General features: G+C 41.8%; 1 long non-coding RNA gene across 1 annotated transcript in view; it reads left to right on the forward strand.

The window, feature by feature from the left end:
• Positions 1 to 291: 291 nt before the first annotated feature.
• LOC308656889 overlaps positions 292 to 25,413 on the forward strand; it is a 102,786-nt gene continuing 77,664 nt past the window's right edge. Inside the window, exon 1 of the long non-coding RNA XR_014023792.1 lies at positions 292 to 391. This is a non-coding gene — a long non-coding RNA (uncharacterized lncRNA). The remainder of the gene's footprint in view (positions 392 to 25,413) is intronic.

The raw sequence follows: 25,413 nt of genomic DNA on the forward strand, positions 1-25,413 counted from the left end.
ACCTATACCTCTTGAGGTGACTGAGGTACCTGGAACTTCAGAGTCTGCCCTTGGGAAGTCATCTCACTCATTCAGGACTCAGATCTCTAGCTCTGCCCTTTCCGGACATCACAACAAATGGTGGCACCAAAGTGTCTTGGAGCCCCAGCTGAAGTCAGCAGGTCCTTGCTTTCCCTCTTTAGCCATAAGCGCAGCCAGGGCAGGCTGGCCCCAGCTGTGCTCCTTGGCACATAGTGCCCCAGCTCCTATCAAAATCAAAACAGAGTAAGCCGTGGGCGTGGTGATGGAAAGCAACAGCCTCCTCCTCCTCCTCCTTGTTACACCAAACAGCATTCTCCTGGGACGCAGGGAGACAAATAACCAGTTCACATGTCTGCAGCTGGCCCTGGCGGTAAGTCTGCCCGAATTACCTTGGCTCTCAGTGGCACTGAGAATGAGGTCATTAAAGGGGTAGACAATGGAGAGGACCTCTGGAAGGGCAGCAGTAAAATGTGCCGTTGGGAGGCAGAAGAGAACCCTTGGCAGCTGCTTAGGAAAGGTAAATAACTTCAAAGAGTCCTTGCCTGGAAGATAAACTGTGCTTCTGCGCATTCCAGAGGCCATCTCTTGACTCTTCTCTCATTTGGTTATTTCTATTGAATCCATTTCCTCCAGGCTCAGGAGGACGGTGTGGTAACATGAGTAATACTGGGGTGGTGAAAGATGGCAGACTGCCACCTCCAGCCATGGCCCACGGTGGGCTGGGTAATCCCCTCCATGCCCACCCCTTCCATGCTCTTTTCCTTATTCCCCATGTGCCAGCCCCACAGGATGTCTTCCTGTTCCTCCATCCACTAAACTCCCAAACCTGAGACCTGTGCAGTCTTTCTTTCCAGAAAGCTCTTTCTTGCAATTCTTCCCTTGGCTAATTCTGCACATTCTTCAAATTTCAATTAATACGTCACTTCTTCAGGGTCTTTCCTTAGTTCCCCTGTTGTTCTTTTCTCCTTCCGGATGGCTGAAATTCAGTTCTTATTATCAGATTATGAGCACCCTTTTTGCACTATGATCTAGAAGCTAAAAGCTGTAGATGGCAGAACTGTAAGATAGACGGAGACTGGATCTCCAAGGTTTGCATGAAGCTGCCTAGCAGTTCTGAATTACCTGCCTCTGGATTTAATTTTTATTTTTCAAGTCAAGGGAAAATTCACATGACAAAATTTAGCCATGAACCGTTGTAATGTGCACAATTCTGCCGTAGTTATTATGTTCACTATCTTGTGCAACACTCGCCTCTATCTGGTTCCAAAACATGTTAATCACTCCCAAAGGAAACACCATCCCCTTAAGCAATCACCTTCATGCCCTCCGCCTCTCAGTCCCTGGCAACCACCAGCCTGCTTTCTGCCTCTATGGATTTGCCTCTTACGGACATTTCCTACAAAATGGAATCACAACATGTGATCATTTGCATCCGGTTTCTGTCACTTATCATGTTTTATGGCTGAATAATATTCCATGGTAGAGCTGTACCACATTTCTTTATCTTTCTATCTGTTGATCGGACATATGAGATTTTGGTAATTTCTGGCTATTTAACAAACATTATGTATAAATGTCTCTAGATATTTTTTTTCACAATGCAAATATATTTATATCTGTTGAATCCATTGATTATCTCAATTTTTGACACCATCTACTGATCATACAAGGGATCTAGCAATTACAAACTTAAAAGCTGCCTCTTCTCCTTATGTGTCCCATCTGACAAGTACAAAGTATTAACAAGCAGAAAAACCCCATGTTATCATTTTTTTCTCCCTACCACCACTTCCTGTGCTTCTCTGGACCTCAGCAATCTTATCTATAAAGTGGGGAGAAGCAGGCCCTGAAGGCAGAGCTCTAAACCAGATAACCTCTTGAGGTCTCTTTCATTTGGTTCTTCAAAGGGCGGGTGGTCACCGGAGCCCAGCCCGCTGCAGCACTGTGTCACATTGTTTGGAACACTTTCCCTAACTGGTGCCCGCCCTCTGGCCCTGAGATGGAATTTTTGCTTTCTCTCCCTGTTGTGGCACTTCTAAAACTGCGGTTTTCTGGTCCATCTTAAATCTACTGTTCTATGTTTACTTTTTAAAAAGTAAAGCATACAATCCTTTAAATTGGGTTCTTTAAAAATACACTGCTCACAAATCAAGTACATAAAAGTCAACCACAGCAACATTGATCCCAGGTGTCTCTTCTCATTCAGCTTCCTGTCATCCTCAGGCCCTCTGACCCCTTGGGCTTTGGTATCCAAATTTTGATATCTCTTCTAATTCTCCTTGATGAAGACATTATTCTATTTATTCCCATTCTCAGCCTTACCCCACTCTGCCTGATGACTGTGACCGCAGCTGGGCTCAGAGCCCTGCCACTCGGTGACTTGGGACCCTGGGGTGCCAGTGGCTGGTCCAGGCTCACTTTATCCCAGCTCCGGAGGAAGGGAGTTCAAAGAGGCTTCTTGGACATTGGTGCTTAGAAAATATTTATTGAAGAACTTACTAAAAAAAAAAAAAAAAAAAAAAAGATCTCAGCTCATCCGTTTCTTACCAAGAAATAAAATCTAGTGGTAGAACCCAATGTTGATCCTAGTGGGAATCTGGGTTGAATAGAGAGAGAAAAACAGGGCTGGGGATGTGGCTCAAGTGGTAGCGCGCTCGCCTGGCATGCGTGCGGCCCGGGTTGGATCCTCAGCACCACATACCAACAAAGATGTTGTGTCCGCCAAGAACTAAAATAAATAAATAAATAAATTCTCTCTCTCTCTCCCCCCCCCCTTTCCTCTCTCTAAAAAAAAATAAATAAATAAATATTAAAAATTCTCTCTCTCTCTTAAAAAAAAGAGAGAAAAAAACAATTCATAGAATTCTTTAGAATAAGTCTGTAAACACATTTCTGGCTCCCCTTTCACTCTTAAATACAATTGGGAAGATGTATTTCTAAGACCCCCCTTTCTCCATCATTTCTTCCCCTCCAAATTAATTCAATTTATTGATATATGCATAGAGTATGTTCAATTAAATTTGAAACACCTTTATAGTTAATGTGTGTGTGTGTGTGTGTGTGTGTGTCTTAGACAAGTGTTTATAATATGCTAGGCATTGTGCAAATCCTTGACATAGATAATTAATTCCTTACAGTTCCTGATGTGGTAGATCAATAATTATTTTCATTGTATATGTGAGAACACTGAACACTGAAGGGTCTCAGGCTATAACTTGCCTAAAGTCTCACAACTGGTAAAGGTTCCACTCAGGTCATCTGATTTCCGTCTATACATACTACCACTCTGTTATACTCAAAATGAAATGGAAATGTTTAGAAATATTTCTAGGCATCCAATTATCCATTCATAAAGCTCCATGACTCTGCTGGATCATTTGCTTGGGATAAAGAGGCAATTAAGATGAGGTTCTGTGCAAGCCAAGACAATATGAAGAATTTCAACATCATCAGGAATGCCTCAAGAGTCCCTAATTCTCAGCCTGAAGCACAAGATAGTTGTTAACGGGATCCTTCTGAGACTTCCCATCTCTTCAATAGCCAAGGAGAAGTTAATAGCAAGCTGAATAATGGAACACCCAAGATAACAGGCCCTAATCCCCAGAACCTGTAAATGTTACTTTATATAGCAAAGACTTACAGAGGCAATAAAGTTAAGAATCTTGAGATGAGGAGATTATTCTCAATTATCCAGGTGAATCCTACATGGAATCAAGGATTAGACACAGAATAGATGGCAGTGTGACCCGAGGCAGGGATTGGAGTGATTCAGCCATAAGCTAAGGAATGCTGGCAACCACAGGGGCTGGAAAAGGCAAGAAAGGGCTCTTGCTTCCAGTGTCTGATTTTGAACCAGTAAAACAGATTTCAGATTTCTGGGCTTTGGAATTGTAAAAAAATTCATTTTCTGGTTTTTTTTTTAACATCCAAGTTTGGATAAATTTTTTACAGCAGCCACAGGAAAGTAGTATACTAAATGACTATACTCTGCTTCTGTGATGGCCCCTGGGATCATTAGAATCCATAACAGGAATGAAACATACAAAATAGGAAACTGTGCTTCAGAAAAGTAAGTTGACTTGTTCAGGGTCACACAGCTAACAGATTGTGGAGCTGAGATTAAAATCTAGTTTGAATTCTTGAACTTTGCAAATAATTTTATTTGTCGTTTTCTTTTCATGAGAACATAAATACAGTCTGTACTGAAAAAAAAAAGAATCTTTTTGATAGATGGGTAATCTGATGTATAAACTCACAGGAAGCTGGGATTGGAGGCCTGGTGGGGTCCTCTGATTCCCCCTGCCCTGGACTCCCACCCTCTGGCTGATGATGGATTTAAATGCTGGGTGAGGAGGTCTTGTCATGCACTCCCTGCCAGCCTGGCTCAGGCACCTCCAGCTTATCAGTCTCTGACCTTTGGTTTTCCATGGCAAACCCTGTCATGCAGGAAGCTGCCGACAAGCGGCCAACGGCCAACATGCTGGCTTCATAAGACTCTATTGTCCTTATTTAGAATTGCTTTCACTTAAACCAGCCTGCTCTTGCAAAACATGTTTATTCTGGTTTCCTCTCCCTCCTGGCTGCCTGACCAGTATCAACCCAGAATGCAGCAGCTCTAGTTCTCAGACCTGGGCCAGAGAGGGCAAGACAAGGAGAAAAACAGAAGGCCAGAGAAAGGACATGGGAGGGCAGGATGGACCTTCCCAAATTGTGCAGCAGATGAGCTTGGTGCCCTCTCTTCAGGGGCACTGTGTGACCCCTGAAAGAAGGCAGCCATTCCAAACCCACCCCTGCAAAGACTCACCTCCGCTTAAAGAGCATGAAGAACCGGGGGGGGGGGGGGGGGGGGGGGGGGGGGGGGGGACGGGACAGTAGAGCTTTACTTTTTTTTTAAATCCAAACAGTTTTAGAGTAACCATAGTAAGGAAGATGAAAGTTTTAATAATATAGCAACTTGCTTTCATTAAATAACTTATTATAAACCAAGCAGTATTAGATCCTTTATATTATTTATTTCACTTAATTTTTAGGACAGCCATGTCAAATAGGCATTTTCACCAACCCTGCTACAAAGGTGAAGAACTGAGACTTATACCAAGGTCCTCAGCTGTGGGAACTGAGATTTTAGGTTACATCTGCCTGGTCTAGAGAGTTCATCTTACACCACACTCTTTGTTAGGGATTCCCTGGTCTAGCCCCCTTATTAGAAGTGTCAGGTTCTGAGAGAGCAGAGTGACTTGCCCAAGGTCCATCCCCAGGTCTACTTTTGCAGGATTCCAGGGCAAGGTTCTTTCCAACAGGTTGCCTAGTGTCACCTAGTTAGTATCACCTAGTGTGACATTGAATTTAAAGAAGAAAAGGCGGTTCAAGATTGGCCACTTGCTATAATTTGAGAGACTTGTTCTTCCCTCCCTTCATTGCTTTGTATGCCTTTTTAGAGACGTTATTATCTTTGGGACCAGTATACTTCTTCCATGGGCATATCCAAGCATAAGTGGCAGGGAGAAGAGAGAGAAACCCCAAAGTCAAAAAGTAGTGTGCCAACTTCCTCATGATGACTTTACATGGGGAGCCTTTTATGAAATGTGGCTGCTGGTGGCATCTCACAGATCATCTTATTCTTCTGGGGAGCATCCTTCATGTTATAGGTGAATAAAGTTCCAAGGCAGTAAGGCATTTGTCCAAAGACAAACAGCTTATAAAGGGGTTGAGCTGCCCTTAAAACTGCATTCTGTGTCTTCTGACTTTCTGGTGACAGTGCACAGATCTTCTATGAAGAAGCTGGGTTTCTTTTGGTCCTTAGAGTTCCTCATCCAGCCATCGCTGGTTTTTGTGGTTCTTGTTGTTTGTGGGTTTTGTTTTTGCTTTTTATTTTATTTTATATTTTACCTTTTGGAAATGGATTGTGTTAAAAATACTAATCTTGCTCCAAGGAAAGGGGAGGAAAGATGGAAAACTCCCAAGTGCATTTTCTCAGTAGTAGGGGAGGGGTGATATTTGGGGAGGAAAGCAACCCAAAAAGCAATCAACAACAACAAAAATACTTTTCCTCTCAAGTCAGTCTCTCATGGGATCTCCAAATAACCTTTCTAAAACCTGTGCCATACACTGATGGGAGGGGATTTCTTCCCAGTAACGGCCCTGTGTGTAGTTCCAAGGCAGAGGTCAACATCTGCATGGAGACCAGGCTTGGCAATTAAAAGGGGTGGGTGGGGGACAGGGGCATGACCTCCTTTGTGCAGTGGCTCTGAGGGGAGGTTCCTTTGGGGGCTGGCCTGAGTCTGTCCACTGGAGAGCTGGTCCCCCACCCACCCTCGGGGCTTCAGCCTCACTCCTGTTCCAGTTACTCACTGTTTGCTACGACCTTCCAGGGGTATCACAAGTTTTTGAGAAGGTTCACAGCTGGTTTTACAAAAGGTGGTTCTGGGATCCCTTTACTTTTTCTTTTCCGATAGCACCATGGCCATACTCTCCCCAGAGCACAAAGGGAAGCCATGGTCATTTTGCTGAAAGTAGGCCTTGGTTTCCTTATCTGTAATAGTCATGGTCATCTTTGCCTTTCCTCTGTCTCTTATGTGCTACTGAAGATCAAAGAAACATGCAAACGTCAATGACTCTAACATGCACTAGATTATTGGGTAGATTAAATTTGGAAATTTCCCTCCCTCTTATGGAAAAAAAAATTTAACAAATTATTGCTGCCCACGATCTCTGAAGATCTCAAGGCTGGGTGTGTGAGGGTGGGGGTAATGGAGAGGAAGGTGCTTCCCGGGTTGAATCAAAGCTGAGTTCTAAGCCCCTGAGATGTGATGTGCTGGCTTGGTTATACTAAGCAAATCTCTCATTCTTTCTGAGGCTATTTCCTAGTCTGGAAATGGGACTCCAAAGCCTGCCTCATAGGGCTTTTGTAAATTTAATGAGAAATAAATGTGGATGCTGAATAGTAATTTGAGCACCTACTTTGTATCTGCTACTCAACATTAGTGACCTCAGCATTCACACAGTGTCCTGGTGAGCTGTGCTTCACAGACCTTTAGAGTTAAGGGAATTGAAGACCAGAGAAGTTAAGCAACTTGCCTGAAATCACAAAGTAATCAGAAGAGCTGGAATTCTGACATTGTTCTTTTCATTCTAATGTCTAGGAAATTTCCATTGCCTCACTTTGGCTCTCAGTTGTGTATATGGAAATACTCTAAAAACAGTAAGGCTCTCTGGAAATTTCTTCCCTTTCTTTTCTCTTTTTCTTTCTACACTAGGGATTGAGCACAGGGAAGCTTTACCATTGAATCACAGCCCCAGTCTTTTTATTTTTTATTTTGAAACAGGATCTCATTAAGTTGCTAGGTCTGGTTTCAACATTGCAATCCTCCTGCCTCAGCCTCCTGAATCACAGGCATACATACCCTGGCAGATTCATTTGTTTCATGAGAAAACACTTACTGGGAACCTATGATGTTGAAACCTTGGGGAGTAGTCTAGAGACAGAAGCCCCTGATTCAGTATTTTTCCTCCATTGGATCCCGGTTTTCCAATCTATAGGACAAGAGAAGACTCTCTTAGATCATCTCTAAAGCCCCATTTGACTCAGCTCTGACTTGCTAAATATATATAAGTATACATGCATATGTATATATGTGTATATACATATATATTAAAAACATTTTTTAAAACAGAATGAATTACTGTGAAAATGTGGGGTGGGGAGTGGTAAATTGATACTCATTGTGTGTCTCTAATATGCCATGACCTTCTTGGTTGATAATCTCTGAAGGTGACTGCTCCCAATTCCTTCCCTTTTTGTATACGCACACTACCCCTCACATCAAAAAGCGAAGTCCATTTGAATTTAATGTAAGGGACTTGAGCATCTGCAGATTTGGTATTCATGGTGGGTCCTGGATACTAAAGGAATGACTGTACTAACTTACAGGCTGCTTTTTCCTGAATCATAGCTCTGGTGCTGTAGGATGGGAAGTCTATGCTGCATGGAGAAGCCATGTTTAGGTGCTCCAGTTAACTGCCCTAGCTAAGCTCCCAGGTGACCTCAACTATGAGAGCCACCTTGGACATCCAGCCCAGTTAACTTTCAGAGGACTCCAGTTCCAGCTGACTTCTGGATGCAGCTATATAGGAAACTTGGCAAGCATCATCTGGCTGAGTCCAGGCAACCCACAGAAACCTTAGAGGTAATCATTATTGTTTTTGATTTGTGGGGGGAGGAGTACTGGGGATTAAACTCAGGGGCACTCGGCCACTGAGCCAGATCCCCAGCCCTATTTTGTATTTTATTTAGAAACAGGGTCTCATTGAGTTGCTTAGCACCTTGCTTTTGCTGAGGCTGGCTTTGAACTCACAATCCTCCTGCTTCAGCCTCCTGAGCTCCTGGGATTACAGGCATGTGCCACCACACCTGGCTATTGTTTAAGCCACTAAGATTTGGGATTGTTTGATAGGCAGCAGTAGATAATGGAAAAACACACCATTTCATCACCTCAATAAAACTTGTATGTTTAGCTTGTTTTATGAAAGGACACCTGAAGCTCAGAGAGGTTAAGTTCATTTTGTAAAGTCCCATAGAAATTGAATCTATTTAATTTCAAACCTTGTATTTTTAACCTTCATTACCAAAGAATTCTTGCTTTTATTTACTCATTTATTAGTAAATATATTATATTTTGGTAGACAACTAAATATGGATAGTGCCATAATAATAAAATTTTCGAAAATCATAAAAAATAACTTTAACTTTACTTTATTAATTATCTTTCAGATTTTTAATGCTATCTGGTTATTGCCTGTAAAACTAGGATGATTCTTTCTGCACTTCAGTGTTATTTTCAGCTAAATTTCTGGGCCAAGCCCTGAAGCCTACCCACTAATCAAAGGTGCTCTATGTCTCCTATGCATTTGGTGGTTCCTGTCTCTAACTTTACAGGTATATCTATCTCTGTCACCTGCTACTTCCATCGCACCTGTGACCTGAACCCTGAGAACTACCCCTTTGTTTAAAGATCATTCAACAAATGATAACTGCGTGTTGATTCTGGCCTGGCACAACACAGATCCAGAGACTAGGCTCCAGATGACCAATGAATAGGCAAGTAAGCAAACAGCCATCCCCCAAAGTTGGGATGGAGATGACGAGCCACCAGTGGGGTTTGTCCACACACTCCCCAAGTTCTGTCAACACAGTTCATCTCGATTTCCTTCCTCTATGCTACCTGTGCTGAGCTGTTTGTAAGTTCTCAGGCTGCTCCCAAGTCCTGCTCCTCACCCCTGCCTCTGCCCATCTGTTGGAAAAACTCTATATAGTTTTATTATCTTTGTCAGCAAATTTATCAAATCACCCTATAATTATCTGCTACTTTGTGTCTCTCTCCCTTTAGACTGAGTTCCTTCAAAGCAAAGATTCTTTTCTCATTTTATTTTCCTTGCTTTTTTCAAACAATAGACCTGATTTACAACACATAACGACCATCAATAAAAACAATAAAGCCAGGTTAATGAATGCAAGCTCGGTGTTACCCTTAGCATTCAACTTAATCCTGCACTTTGCTTTGGTTGTTGAATTTGAAAAAAACCTGAATTTCCAGATGAGCAGTTGAGGACATGGATTTTTAAAGAGCAAGCCTCACCATCTCAGGGGAGTACAGTTCATGCAGGGGGCAGGCAAATGCTTATTCAGAAGGTTGCATGAAAATAACCTGGCAGCCCGTGCAGTCATTGGATAGCAATGGTGCAGTTAAAGAAATAAACACGGTAAGTTTAGATTGTGTTTAGGCCGAAGAAGATAGAAGAGACAAGGCTTCAGAGATGTTCCTAGGAAAACTTTGGGTAAGATGTGGGAGAGGCCCTTTGAGGAGGTGACGTTTGAGGAGTAACTGAAGATTTCTGAATAATCCAGGTTTGCACAGCACTGAGGAAGAACATTCTGGACAAGGCAACAGAATAGGTAGAGGCCCTGGAGCAGGAAAGAGCCTGGGATTCTCTATGCACTTTCCTTTTAGGAAATCAAAGCAGATATATTAGATATCCTCAGTGGCCTCTAATGGATACCTAACCTCTTTTCTCACTTGAGCAGGTCTGGGTGGGGGGTATTGGGTCTATTTTATTGCTAAGGAGTAGGACAGGAATGTGATGCTCACACACAGCTGGTTATTAACAGGGCCATAATGAGGTCCCAGCTACACTCTGACATCAAGTCCAAGAGTCCTAACCACTGCATCAGAGCCCACAGCAATAAGGTTGAGCCGTTCCTAAAACCAAATTTTCTTCCATAAGAAGCCAGGGACTCTGTGCCAGGGCAGGATTTATGACCTAGTAACTGAGGACAGAAATAATTGGTCACATTAGAGCCTGGCAACCCTGTCTGGGCTCCACCTCAGAGGGGCGGCAGGATTGAAATAGCGGAGAAGTTTACTTTTCTAGGCCCAGGTGCTCTCCTGCGGCCAGCAGAGCCCTAATGAGCTCTGCATATTCAAGGCACAAGTAATTGATGGTCCCATTTAAAGTGTGCAGAGACCACATTTCTTTCCAGGCTCTGAAGGAAGAATGAAGAACTAACTGCCTGTTCAAAGTTACTCTCCTGCTGCCGTCATTTGATCCCCAGGAAGACCAAGTCTACACCATCGAGTGCCTGAAGAAAGGAGGCAACTATCCGGAGAAATCAAGCAAAAAGAAAAGATAGAATGAAATGAAAATCATGCACTGGAGGAGAGGTCCCAGGCTCCAGGGTAGAATGGATATGGCCTTCCACATACCCTGCAGTTGCCAGAAGCTGGAGCTAAATACTTGTGGAGTCAGACAGACTTAGATTCAAAAACTAACTCAACTACTCATTGTAGGTACAGTCAGGGCAAGGTGTGACCTCTCTGTGCCTCGGTTTACTCCTTTGGCAAATGGGGAATATTAACAGAGACTTTTGGTCAATCAGACTTGGATGTCAACCCCAGCTCTCCTACTGACTGTGTCAAAAGGGCAAGTTGATGAGCCTTCGGTGTTAGTTTCTTCAGCTATAAAGAGGACCTGATTAGGTGGTTATCTCAGAGGATTGGTTGAGATAAGATATAAACTGCAGGTGCACGGTGCTTGGGAAAGTTATTTATGAACTTCTTACATACCATCACGTCAGTTTTAGAACAGTGTTTGTCAACTGTGACCCAGAAGCATCAGCCTCATCTGGGACTCATTAGAAATGCACCCCAGACCTACTGAATCAGAAATTCTGAGGGAAGACCCATCAGTCTGTTTTATTAATTAATGTATTTTTTTCTGATTGCACTAAAATTAAATACATAATAGCGGGATTTGTTGTTACATATGCATAGGTACCTACAATAGAATAATTATAATTTGGTCAGTTTTGTCCCCCAGTTCTTTCCCTTTCCCTCCATATCACTCTGTTTTAACACCCATCCCCAGATGATTCTGGTTACTGCTAAAGTTGTCCAGGTGGTAATTAGAATGCATCTGAGACGTATCAGTTTATCTGTAACTGTCTCAGGTGCCTAAGAACTTGCTCAGCCCATGACCTTCCAAATGAACTCTCTGCTTGTTCCTTACTCCAAACAGGGAAATATTTGAGTACTAAAGATTCCTGTCTCGCATCAGGTAGCATTTTTCACATGCTTACCATATTTCAGGCATGCTGATAATACCTCCATGTGGATTACTGCAATTTATTGCTGCAATAGCCCTCTATGATAGATGCCATTATCTCCACTGGGCAAATAAAGAAGCTCCTTGTGGTAAAGCTCCATGAGAGGTAAAGCCAGAATTTAAAACTTGTTAGTCTATTTCTAGAATCACTGCAGTTTTACCTTGCCCCATCACTTCTTCGTACGGGGAGGGAGAATCAGGGATGTCTACCTTGACGAAGAGAAGCATATAGGAAGCCTGTGAAGAGTGTCTGTGTGCATCACAGGGCAATTGCGATCACGGGAGTCAACCATTCTGATGATGTTCCAAATGACTGAATGTAGAACCAGTGGGTGGGAACCATCATGACACAGATGGTGGCGGGACAGAGAATAACTTTGAGTGATGATCTGAATTGTCCAGAATAGTCTTACTATGAGGCTGTAGGCTCCCTGTCACTGCAGGTGGTTGTGAGTATGTGAACACAAGGCTGGGTGAGCACCAGTCCAGATGACACAGAAGGAAGAACGACAGGTATCTTCCCTCCACATGAGGCTTTGATTCAAATGGAATGTAAGAGGCATCTGCTCTCTCTCTCCCTCGTGTGTGTGTGTGTGTGTGTGTGTGTGTGTGTGTGTATGTTTTTGAAGAAACTAGAGATATTTTGCTTGCACAGAGATAAAACCATCTGGTTTGGGGAAGAAAGAATCCATGCTACCATGGTCCAAGGAACTATATCAGGACCTTCTCTGACCCTCTTAGCTGGAAGGGAATCTCTCTCATCTGAAATCCCATAACATGTTATACCTCTCTTGTAACATGGAGCCTGTCCCCACTGCATTACAATTTATGGATAACTAGATATCTTCTGTTAAGGAAGCAGCAAAATGTGTGTGTGTGTGTGGGGGGGGGGGGATAAGCTAATAGACCCATGGGATCTTAAAGTCTCTGGGTCTCAGTTTCTTCATTAACATAAAGGGATTCCTACTGAGATTTGAAAGATTCAAACTGGAACCTGGAATATGGAATGCCACACTTCACATCCCTTTCCAATTCCCTTTCAAAATTCTAAAATGTCTTTGGAGAATGTACTTCTGATTCATAGAATTTTTTTTTACTGCTCTCTACCCACTTGTAAGCCCTGCCTCCCCCCCGTCAAACAGAGATATTCAATATATGGCATGTAATAAGCACTTACATATTTACTCAAAAGATTAGAGAGAGAGAGGTAGGGAGGAAGGAAAAAGTGAAGGAAGGGAGGGTTGGGAGGGAGTGTTAAGGTAAGAAGAAGAGAACAAAAGAAAAGAGAAACCAAGAGAACAATTTAGTACATAAGTGCTCTTCCTCATTTGCTGCTGACCATATGAAAGCAGTCTATATGGGTAAACATTTTCTTGGGCACACCATGGTTCCTGTGTATGTGTGCGTATGCACGTGTGAATTTGAAATATTGCACAGTAGGCTATAGTATGAAGAAACTTATGGGAGAAGAGGGGCAACAGGAAAGAGACTTGAACTAATCCCTGAGAAGGCAAGTAATTGCAGTTCTGTGGTTATTTAGGATAGTTGTTTACTGTGGAAAGTTTATGGCCTCTGGAGCAATAAGGCCTGTACGTGCTGATCTCCATCTTGAACCCTTTTGGTAGAAGCAGAATGTTTCAGGTGCAGATTATAGAAAACTTAAAAGCGGGTCTGTTTTTAAACACACCACATATTGAACTTTCTCCACTATGGGAGGCAGGCCAAGTAGTGGTTTTTGAAGCTTTTAAAGGCTCACTGGCCCTTCAAAAAATGGCTGTTGTGGACATATGGTTTTAGAAGCTTTTAAAAAAAGCCTCGTGGGCTTATTTTTAGACCAAACCTTAACCTTGTAAAGCTTCTTAAAGGAGCCACAGAGGGCTCCCTTAGAGCCCAGGCAGCTGCTCCCAGAGGTTCCAACACAACTTTTCCTTGTGCTTGATGGTAGTATCAGGACATGGGCAGAGCTTGAGTTAGGCTACCCTTAAGAGCATGTGTTCCTGGAGCCAGAAATGCTGGGCCATACCCGAGTTGTCCATGGAGGCAGAACTTGCTCACCAGAGTAGAGAATGTGAAATTGTAGACACACAGAATCTCAATGACTGTCCTAAAGGAATCCTAAAAGTCATCCATTAAACCCTTTTCTGATGCATTCAATCTCCCTAAAACACACAAAGAAGGGGCTCCTCCTGTTTACACACCTTCAGCTGTGAGAAGATCATTGTCTGGGCATTCATTCATTCAGATATTTGTAGGTGAGTGAGTACATATTATGTGCCCAGTGCTGTTCCAAATGCTGGGCATATAACAGGAAATAAAAAACAGATGCAGTCTTAATACAGCCTGAAAATTAGTGAGAAAGGCAGACATGAATCAGATGATCACACCCATGACCAACTGAAGGGGTGACTTTGCAAATGCCTAAGGATTTATAAAACATCTCACAGAATCTGATATAGTCTGAGAGATTAAGGAAAGTTTGATGAAGACATGACCTTTGCACTGGATCCGAAAGATGAGTGCACCTTGACAAGGTGAAAGGAGGTTTAAGGAGGGCATGGAGGGCCAAGGGAACATCTCTACACAGTTTTGGGGCAGGGAGTATGGCAATGTAGCATTTTATAAGAATCAAAATTGGTCCAGGTGTGCCACATGCAGTGAGGATAGACTTGGTTTGAGTTGGAAGCCAGTAGGGTACAGAGCATGCATGGTCTTGTTGGACATGATGAGGATTTCGATCTTATCTCAGAGATTACTGAAGGCGTCCAGCTCATTGAAAGCCTATGTATCTCAGACCTGAGCTGCACATCTAAGCGTGGTAACCTTAAAATAGGTTCACAATTGTGCTCCCTTCAAAAGGTCAGGCCTAATTTCCCTCCTTTGAATGTGGGTTAGATTTGAGACTCACTTCCAATGAACAAACAGTGGGGGAAGTGATTGTATGTGACTTCTCAGGCCAGGGTCTGAAAAGGGTAGCATCCACCTAGCCCTCTTCATCTTGGGTTGCTTGTGCTGGGGGAAGTCAGCCACCATGCTGTGAAGGCACTCAAGCAAACATGGAGAGGCCTCCAGAGGGACAGCTGAAGTCTCCTTCCTACAATCAGCAACAGATTGCCAGCCACGTCAAGTAGAAGCAGTTATTCCAGCCCAAGTTAAACCTTCAAATGACTACAGACCTGGCTAATACCTTGTTTGTTAGCCTCATGAGAAATCTAAGCCAGAACCCCTCAGCCCATGAATTCCTGGCCCACAGCAACTGTGAGATAACAAATGCTCATTATTGTATCGAATTGTTGACATTGGACAATTTGTTAAGCTGTAATAGATACCTAATACTGTGAGGCATCTAAAGAGATGGGGGAAATAAAGCAGAGACTTTGGGGTAAGAAAGACTTGAAATCTACCTTTCTACTTGATGTTTGTTGGACTGAAGGCTTGTCACTTTACCTCTTGTATCCCCCATTTTAGATCTAGAACAAACAATGGTGCCCAAAGAACACCCAAGATACAGTGTTGGTTAGTGATTCTCAGTTTCCTTGTCTTCTACCACTTTTGTGTTCAACTAAGACATGCTGTTCTCATGACCGAGGAAAGGAATAGATTATATTGACAATATGTACTACCATGTATAGGTTTATTGATTGCCCTGAAAAGACAGGCCAAATAGTTGTGTATCTGGGGCTGCCTCCAGCCATGTTTCATTATAAGCACAATGGATTTTCAAGTCTATTCCACACTTGGGTTAATGAGCTTTGTGAGTCCAACTCCTGTTGTATAAACTTAATTGCCTCTTTATTTATTTGAAATTTATCTCTTCATTATTTCAAGCTTTGTTTTCTTTGTATCTAATGCAACAAAGAAATAGATTTATGATGCATATTCTTATGAAAGAGATTATGTACCTAATTTTTATTATATGCCATATGTTTACAAAGACATTTTGGTTAATTCTCAAAACATCTTCTTGAAGTATCTATCATTCATGCCATTTTACAGATGAAGAAACATTTGCATTATTAGGGTGTTATATGCCCTTGCCTTTGAAACTCTTCTTCTTTTATTTAATATTTAGTTTTTAGTTGGACAGTATATCTTTATTTTATTTATTTATTTTTATGTGGTGCTGAGGATTGAACCCAGGGTCTCACATGTGCTAAGCGAGTGTTCTGCTGCTAAGCCACAATACCAGCCCTTGAAGCTCTTTTTTTTTCCTCATTAAACTTTTGGTTTTAATGGGTCTCAAAATTCTGTGACAGATTTTTGGTCAAGTTGTTTCCATTAAAAAGTACTGATTTTTAAAACTAATAACTTAAAACTGCCACACACTTAAAACTGTCCACAAAATTGAAGTTCTTCTTATAGCTTAGTTTCCTCAACTGCATGGTGGGGGATGAGAACAGAACCCATTCAAAATAAGTGATGTGAGGATCACTAATATTTAGAACAGTATCTGGTATATTCTGATATATTGCTTGTTAGTTTCTGTCATTGGTTGAGCAATGTTTCACAAGTTCAGAACAAAATTTCCTCTAAGCCATTTTGTTCCATCCATGGTATGTCTCTCCTGAAATAATATTTCTTCTGATTTTCATAAATTTTTTCAGTCCTAAGATTCAGCATTACTATCTTGATTTTCAGCTGAACAAACAAGGTGAATATGAATTGCTTAAATTTTCTTTTGGTTGCAGGCAACAGAAGCCAACTAAAGCTAACTATAAAAGAAAACTAAATAGAGAAATCTGTCACAATATGCAGAGAGACTTAGGGAACCCAAGTTCATGAGTGAGCTATAGGGAAGAGCCCCAGGATTGCCAACTGGGGGACAGAAAACTGCAGGGAACTCAAGCTGCACTGCTTCTCCTCCCTGCTTCCCTTTCCTCTGTTTGGCTGATGGGACGACCTGGTCTTTTTCTCCCCAAAGGCTGGCTTCTCGGCTACTCAGTGCAATGGTTGGAAGAACAGCTGGTTCTCAGAGCTCCCAAGTTCACATCCCTCATGCCAAACACAGGCAAAATGGACCTTCTGTCTCCTCTGTTTGAATTTCTTATGACCACAAATGAAACTCTGATCATTATGAAGCAAAATGAGGGTTACTTACACAAAAGCACTGAAATACCATGACAGTCAACCTGACACTAAGTGACTAATTGGTGGGTAGTAATGGACAAGCTGGACAGAGAGATGATGCACATTCTTGGCAAGACAGAGCAGGACCACTCAAGATTTTATGACCCTACTCAAAATTAATGTGAAATACAATTTACGAATTGTTTATTTCTATAATTCTTCATTTGGTATTTTCAGGCTACAATCAACTATGGTTAATTGAAACTACAGAAAGCAAAACCATGGATAAATGGGACACCAGACTTGGGCATATAACTTGTTTTAGCCAATAGAACCAAAGTGGGAGTGATTTAGGTCAGTATAAGCAGAAACATTCAGAACAATTTCAAGTTTTAGGCAGGTTTTTGTTACCTCTACTACATGAATGGCATTTCTAAAATGTAGGCTGCTCCTTCATCTTAGATCTTAGAATGAGGGAGATACAAGGAGCAGAGCCACATCCATCCTACAGCTGCCTCCAGCAGTACCAGAGAGAAATGAGCCTTTGGGAAATGACTCATCAGAGACCTTCTCTTGAGTGTAGAACTATATAGGGGTGAGAGTGGGAAGAGAGAGAGTAATCACTGGCTGATTTCCAGCTTTCTTTTGTTCACAGCCAGGTAGACGGTTGCATCCTTCACTGAGGGTAAAAACCTTGCAGAAGATGATTTGTGAAGAATGATGAGTTTGGTTTTGAGTATTCTGAGTTAAAGTGCATGGCAGAGAAACCTAGTAGGTAGAGGTATACTTCCTCAATGAACTTGGAATAGAGCCACCATATAACTCAGCTATCCCACTGTTTATCCAAAAGAATGGAAATCAGACTCTGGTGATACAGCCACTTCAATAGTTACAGCAGCACAGTTCACAATAGCCAAGTTATGGAACCAGCTCAGATGCCTACCAACAGATAAATGGATAAAGAAGATGTGGAATATAAACACACTGGAGTGTTACTCAGCTATAAAAAAAAGAATTCAATAATGGCGTTTTCAAATAAATGAATGGAAACTGAGAACATCATCCTAACTATGATGAAATAAGCCAGGCTCGGAAAATCAAGGATCAAATGTTTTCTCTCATATGTGAAAGCTAGAGCAAAATAAGGGGAAGAAGGCAGTGGAGAGACAAGGCAGGATATCATAATAACATAGGGACAATCAGAGGAGTAGAAGAGGGAGATTGTAAGGGGAGGAAGGATAGGAAAGGGGAGGAAATATGAAATTAATTTAACTAAAAATCATGTTATGTACATATACAAATGTACCAAAGAGAATTTCATCTTCATGTATATAGAAAGTATCAATTAAAAATAAAGAAGTTAATGAAAAATCAGTAGAGCAGAGAAAGGAGAATAAGGGTAGGGAGGAAGGAAGGAAAAGGGGGGATGGAGACTGAAATCAAATTCCTTGCATATAGGATTTTATCAAAATAAACCCAACTACTATGCAGAATTATGATGTTCTAATAGAGAAATACACGATGATTGCTATATAAAAAAAGATTGCAAATTTCAACAAGAATGACCCAAACAATGTCATTGCCACTTTCATCAAAGAACAAATAAAAGCAAGATTTAAAATCAATACCCATAAATCAAATGTATTTCTGTACATCAGTGATGAATCCTCTGAAAGATAAATTAGGAAAACTACCCCATTTACAATAGCCTCAAAAAAATATATGTATATATATACACACTTGAGAATCAACTTAATGAAAGACATGAAAGAACTCTACAATGAAAACTACAGAATGCTAAAGAAAGAAATTAAAGAAGACCTAAGAAGATGGAAAGAGTTCCCTTGTTCTTGAATATGAAGAATTAATACTGTCAAAATGACCATACTACCAAAAGCACTATACAGATTTAATGCAATTCCAATCAAAATCCCAATGGCATTCCTCATAGGAATAGAAAAAGCAGTCATGAAATTCATCTGGAAAAAAATAACATACACAGAATAGCCAAAGCAATCCTTATCAAGAAGAGAGAAGCAGGCGGCACAACAATACCAGACCTTAAACTATACTACAGAGCAATAGTAACAAAACTGGCATGGTATTGGCACCAAAATAGACTTGTAGACCAATGGTACAGAATAGAGTACACAGAGACAAACCTAAATAAATACAGTTATTACATACTAGACAAAGGCACCAAAAACATATTGGAGAAAAGATAGCCTCTTCTACAAATGGTGCTGGGAAAACTGGAAATCCATATGCAGCAAAATCAAATTACACCCCTATCTCTCACCATGCACAAAATTAAACTCAAAGTGGATCAAGAACCTAGGAATAAGATTATAGACCCTGAACCTAATAGAAGAAAAAGTAGGCCCAAATTTTCATCATGTTGGATTAGACCCTGACTTCCTTAACAAGATTCCCAAAGTGTAAGAAATAAAATCAAGAATCAATAAATGGAATAGATTCAGACTGAAAAATCTTCTCAGCAAAAGAAACAGAGGTGAAAAAAGAGCCTACAGAATGGGAGTAAATTTTTACCATAAGCACATAATATAGAGCACAAATCTCTAAGATATATAAAGAACTCAAAAAACTTAACACGAAAAAAAACCCCAAAACAAAATAACCCCATCAATAAATAGGCTAAGGAACTGAACAGATACTTCTCAGAAGATATACAATTGATCAACAAATATATGAAAAAATGTTCAACATCTCTAGCAATTAGAGAAATGAAAACCAAAACTACTTTAAGACTTCATCTCACTTCAGTCAGAATGGCAATTATCAAGAACACAAGCAATAATAAGTGTTGGTGAGGATGTGGAGAAAAAGGTATACTCATACATTCCTGGTGGGACTTCAAATTGGTGCAATCACTATGGAAAGAAGTATGGAGATTCCTTAGCAAACTTGGAATGAAACAACCATTTGACCCAGCTATCCCACTCCTTGGTCTATACCCAAAGGACTCAAAATCAGCATACTAAAGAGACACAGCCACATCAATGTTTATAGCAACATAACTCACAATAGCTAAATTGTGGAACGAACCAGATGCTCTTCAATAGATGAATGCATGAAGAAAATGTGGTACATATACACAGTAGAATATTACTCAGTGTTAAAAGAGAATAAAATCATGGCATTTGCAGGTAAATAGATAGAGCTGGAGAATATCATGCTAAGTGAAGTAAGCCAATCCCCTAAAACCAGAGGCCAAATGTTTTCTCTGATAAGGGGATGCTGATTCATAACTGGGGAGGGGCAGGGAGCATGGGAGAAATGGAGGAACTTTGGATTGGGCAAAGAGGAGAGAGGAGGCAGGGAGGTAGGAAAGATGGTGTAATGAGATGAACATCATTACCCTAGACACATATATGAAGACATGAATGGTGTGACTCTACTTTGTGTACAGCCAGAGAAATAAAACAATTGTGCTCCATTTGTGTATATAAATTGAAATGCATTCTGCTTTCATGTATAACAAATTAGAACAAATAAATAATTAAAAAATGATAGTAGGTATACCAGTTGGACTCTTATCTGGATCTAAATTGAAGTTATAGGGAATTGTTCATTTGCCCATCGATGGTACTTGAAGCTTTCAGTCAATAAAATATCAAGCATAGAACCATGAGAGAAGGAAGAGAATGAACACTGGCACATTAGCAGCAATGATGGAGGAAGAGGAGCTTGGAGAGGGATCTGAGCAGGGTGGGCCAGGGAAAATGGAAAACACCCAGACTATAGGTAAAAGTGAGTTATTTAACCATGGACACTGAAATCCCTCTTGGGAAAGGAATTCTCTCTCTCTCTCTCTCTCTCTCTCTCTCTCTCTCTCTCTCTCTCTCTCTCTCTCTCTTTTCCTTTCAGTATTCACTTTAAGACAACCCTGTGAGCTATGGCTAGAGGAGAACATACAAACTCATGCATAAGTTAGGAGTGAGGAAACTAAGATTTGAAAGGATACATGCCTTGTCTGAAGATTTTTGAAACTATTTTTTAAATTTTAAGTTGTGGCTAAGAAATAAAAACAAGTAATAAAATATTTACCATTTTGCCTTTCTACGTGTACAGTTCAGTAGTATTAAGATAATCACATTAGTATGCAATAAATCTCCGTAACTTCCTTATCTTTAAAAACTGAACTCTATTCATTAAATACTAACTCCCCATTCTTTCTTCCCTCCAGCCCTTGGCAACTACCATTCCACTCTCTGTACCCATGAATTTTATCATTCTTGGTACTTAATACAGTATTTGTCTTTCTTGACTGGCTTATTTCATTTAACATAATGTCCTCAAGGATCATCCATGGTGAAACATGTCAGAATTCCTTTCCAAGGGCTTAATAATGTTCTATGTTCTGTGTGGACCTCATTTTGTTTATCTATTCATCTGTTGAAGGACACCTGGGTTGTGTCTACCTTTTGGCTATTGTGAATAGTGCCACTATGAGTATGGGTGTGAAAGATTTTTTTTTTGAGACATGGGACAGAAAGGGGACCCTGAGAGCAGAATATGAAGTCAATAGAAGAGATGCCATTAGTGCCTTATATGACAGAGCAAGAGGAGTTTTGCTCCTGATTAGTTAGGGAGAGAAGAGAGGAAAGGAGTGAAGCACGAGAGGAGGACAAATTATCCAGAGAGGTGGGGACCCTGGGGATGAAGGGGCCAGTGAGAAACTACCATTGTTCTGAGGTCAGCAGAGATATCCAATGCTCAAAACAAAATGGGTAAAGTGGTCATTTTACTCAATTTCCCCTACTCAGCATAATTTCGGGAAGGTCTATACACCTGTGGTCTTGTGAGTTGTTTATAAGTGGAAACTGAAGAAGGGATTAAGTTTCTCATTTGGGTTGACATGGGACACAGAGAGAGTGGGCAAGGGAGATCAAAAGGAGCTATCAAGTGTCCTATGCAGGTAGCAGTTGTTCAGGGTCATCAAAGATGATCATGAGAGTGTGAATTCTCTGGGAATTCGCAGACACTGTGGGGAGAGATCTGGACTTCCATAGAATGTGCTCTTGGGCTTTGGTCTTCCATGGAACATAGCTAGGAGCATGAGTCCATCTTACCCAGATCAGTGCCTCTTCAACCTTAGGATGCCTAAGCATTTTCTGAGGGTACTGATCAAGTGCTGATTTTGTTTCTGCCATTGGGCGTGGGACCTGGGATTCTGCATTTCAACAATCTCAAGCTCACTCACAGGTAGTGGTGATACTGCTAAAATGTGGTCCTCACGTTGGGTGGTAGGACTCTAGATCTCAAAGGGATGGAAAATTCCTGATGGCACCACAATGGCCCCCTCTCCCCACCATTCTTCCCACGTACCATTTCCTGAGAAAACAGGGTTCTCCTCTCTTCTCAGCATGAGGATATGAAAGGGTAATTCACAGGGGCCACTGCTCTCTTGTTAGCCCTTGCCTTAGTCCCTGCTCAAGCCACACCCAGGTAGTGTGGAGGTCACACCAGGGTACACTGAGTGGTCCATTCTTTATTCTTCATGCTTTGGCTCCAGGTATTAGAACAACGATCTGCAGGGGGGAAACCAAACCTTTTCTCCATGGTTGCCCTCAGAACTCCCTTTCTCAGAAGGATGGAGAAGGACAAAGTAAAATTTTAAAATGATATTTCTCTTTAGAAAGGTCACTTTGGAGAGCCAAACATTAATTGAGTGCTGTATCGTGAGAGGGCTGTGTGGTAAACTCCCTTGTTTTTGACAGATGTTGAAGCAGCCCGAGCCAGAGTTCAGGAAAAATGTTTTCCTCACATATCCACCCCAGCCCCAGAGGCTGTGATAAAGTTGGCTAAACTACATTCAGGTCAAGTCAGGCTCTGGTAACCTCACGGAAACCTCAGAATTCACTAGCCAAAGTGGAAATGGTGGGTGGAGAGCACCTAACAGAAGAGAGGAGGAGGGGGAGACCTCACTCAGTGGGGTACCAGGCTTGAAACCTGGGCCAGGAGCTTCAGATACTTAAAGATCTAGTTACTGTCTACATGATACTGCCTTCTTTTGCTGAGGACAGCCCAAGTCATTCAAAAGTATGTGTGTGTGGAAAGACTGTCACTTTGAGCTGAAATCTGCATTTCTGAAACACCCTAGCTTAGGACTTTTGAATTGATGCTATTCTCCGTAGCCACAGTGAGTGGGACCATGTTACACCTCTGCAGCATACCTCATGGTCATAGCTGTAGGCCATCTAATGTCAGTGCCACTTGATAAAAGGAGGGACAGCTATTCTCCAGGGTTTCAGGTATGAGATCCTTAAGATGTTGCTTGTGCTCACAGTGAAGAGCCCCAGTTCTAGATTTTGATGGATTGCATTCAAAGCCCAGCTACTCATTAGCTGTGTGCCTTTGGACAAACCGCTAACACCTGTAAGCTTGGGATTCCTCATCTGTAAAATAAGGATAGCAACATTACATATTGGAGAAGGTTGTTATAAGACTAAATAGAAATAAAATACTTAAGTCTTCAGTTTATAGAACTTTTCCTTGTGTTATTGCGGGAGAGAAGAAAAACCATGGAAGCTATGTTACTTATCCAAGGCCACAAAATGGCAGCCATATGTGTAGAATGCAGATATTCTGATGCTAAATCCAATCAGTGTCTTATATTCCTAACTCCATCAGAGATGGAAGCTCCCTAGTGATCCTCACATTGGCAGGGCCAGGCCCCTCAATGTACTGCTTATAAGTGTTTACACAGTGGTGTGGCAAGTTTCCCTCCCTCTGGCTTCCCGTAGCCTGAAATTACTATGCTAACTTTTTCCTGTATTGGAGTTATGCACTTCTCTTTCCCTACCCTTTCTCTTTAAAAATATAAACACACCAATTGGGTTGGGGGATAGAAGGGATCCATGATGTATGGAAGATTGTCACGGTCCATCCACTGCACAGATACCAATTCCCTCATAATATTTGTGCAAAGTTCACAGTACCTGTGCAAAGCACAGTTTATTCCTGCTTCACCTGTGAAGAGAGAAAAGCTCAGAGTAGTTAAGCAATTTGTCCAACGTCACACAACTAGTATTAGATGGGACAAAAACTTGAACCATAGGATTCTGACTCCACTGTCTGTACTCAGGGCCACTGGTTTATTCTACAACCCAATGCTACTTCTTTGTTATAAGAGGAGATTAGTAGTTGCAGAGGGCTTCCCCTGCAGAGGACAATTACAGCTGGTTTTGCCCTCCCTTGTCCTCCCTCTTCATCTGTTCCATATCAACATAGATGTGAAACTTAATTTCTCCCTCATTTCCCACCAAAACCAAAACCAAAACAAAAAAAATATAAAACATCACACACAGAGCATTTGTGTGTAAGAGATGACTCTTCACTGTGCCACTACTGTGTGGATCTTACATGTAACATACACGATCTTATCCATCCATTCCAACAACATATGAGAAGGACACCATTGCCTTAATTTTGCAGCTGGGAAACTTGCAGACAGTACATATATCTATTAAGTAGGAACTCAGCCAGCACTCTCCTTTGGACCATGCAGCCTCCAAGTTTGTACGCAGTGTCTAACGAACACCCCAGGGGGCCTTGATCAGATTCTTTCAGGATGTTACAACAGGCACTTGGGGTTGGGCAGGTCCTGAGTCCAACTCTTCTACAAACAAGCCTCATTCACCAGGGTGGGGAGGTCACTAGGGAAGAAAGGGGTGGTGATGAGGGCTGTCCAATGAAGCAGGCAGAGAAGGCTTCCAGAGAGTCTGGGCTGGGCAAGAATGAATGATCCAGGCAGGCTGTCAGTGTCAGGAATTCCAGCTGCTTTCCAGAGGGTACATCTGGCACACCATGGATTGCTCGAGTCCAGCTATGTGTGTATGGAGGTAGCCAGAGGGTCAAGGTTATGTGGTCCAGGAACAAGGAGGTGTGCCCTACCAGAGTCAAGGGGGGGGGGGCACAGGCAGGATTAGACCCTGGGAGAACCAAGTGGGACTGGTCTTCTGAAAACCTGGGGAAGCAGAATATCCCAGTGGTCAGGATGGAAGAGTTCTGAGGCCACACTGCCTGGGCTAACCCCAGCTGTTCCATTAGTGAGCTGTGTGGTCTTGGCAAGTTCCTTCAGTCCTCTGTGTCTTGTGTTCCTCATCTGTCAAATGGGGATATGAATAGAACCTAACCCATAACTTTGTTGTGGAGATTAAATAAGTGAGGGGGAAAAGCAGCCCCAAACTGCTTACAGCACTATGAACTGGCCTAACACTGAGTATTAGGTGCTGCCTGGCACTCACAGCTCGGTTGAAGTATTCTCTTGTTGAGCATAAATAATCTTACAGATGAGACCCAAAAAGGACTATTTCATAATTTTTTCTAAGAACAATCAAAAACAAGGTCACTATTCAAATCATTAAAAATATCAAACATACCCCACCCAGCCTATAATGAATGATTGCTGCTTTACTACTGATCAAGTCTTTAGCCTCTGTCTAGTCTTCCCTCCTTCTACATAAAATTCATTAAGATACACCATCATAGGAATCACCCCTGTTTCCTGACAGCTCCCAAAGCCCTGCTTTCCTTGAACTCTGCCCCAAATCACATCCTATAGGGAGTCCTTTCTAATACCCTCACCTGAGGCTCCCCACGGTTGCAATGAGTCAATAAACTCAATTTCGTTCAAGGACAATTGTG

Source organism: Spermophilus citellus, assembly GCF_964194105.1.
Source record: "Spermophilus citellus genome assembly, chromosome: 9".
Classification (NCBI taxonomy): Eukaryota; Metazoa; Chordata; class Mammalia; order Rodentia; family Sciuridae; genus Spermophilus; species Spermophilus citellus.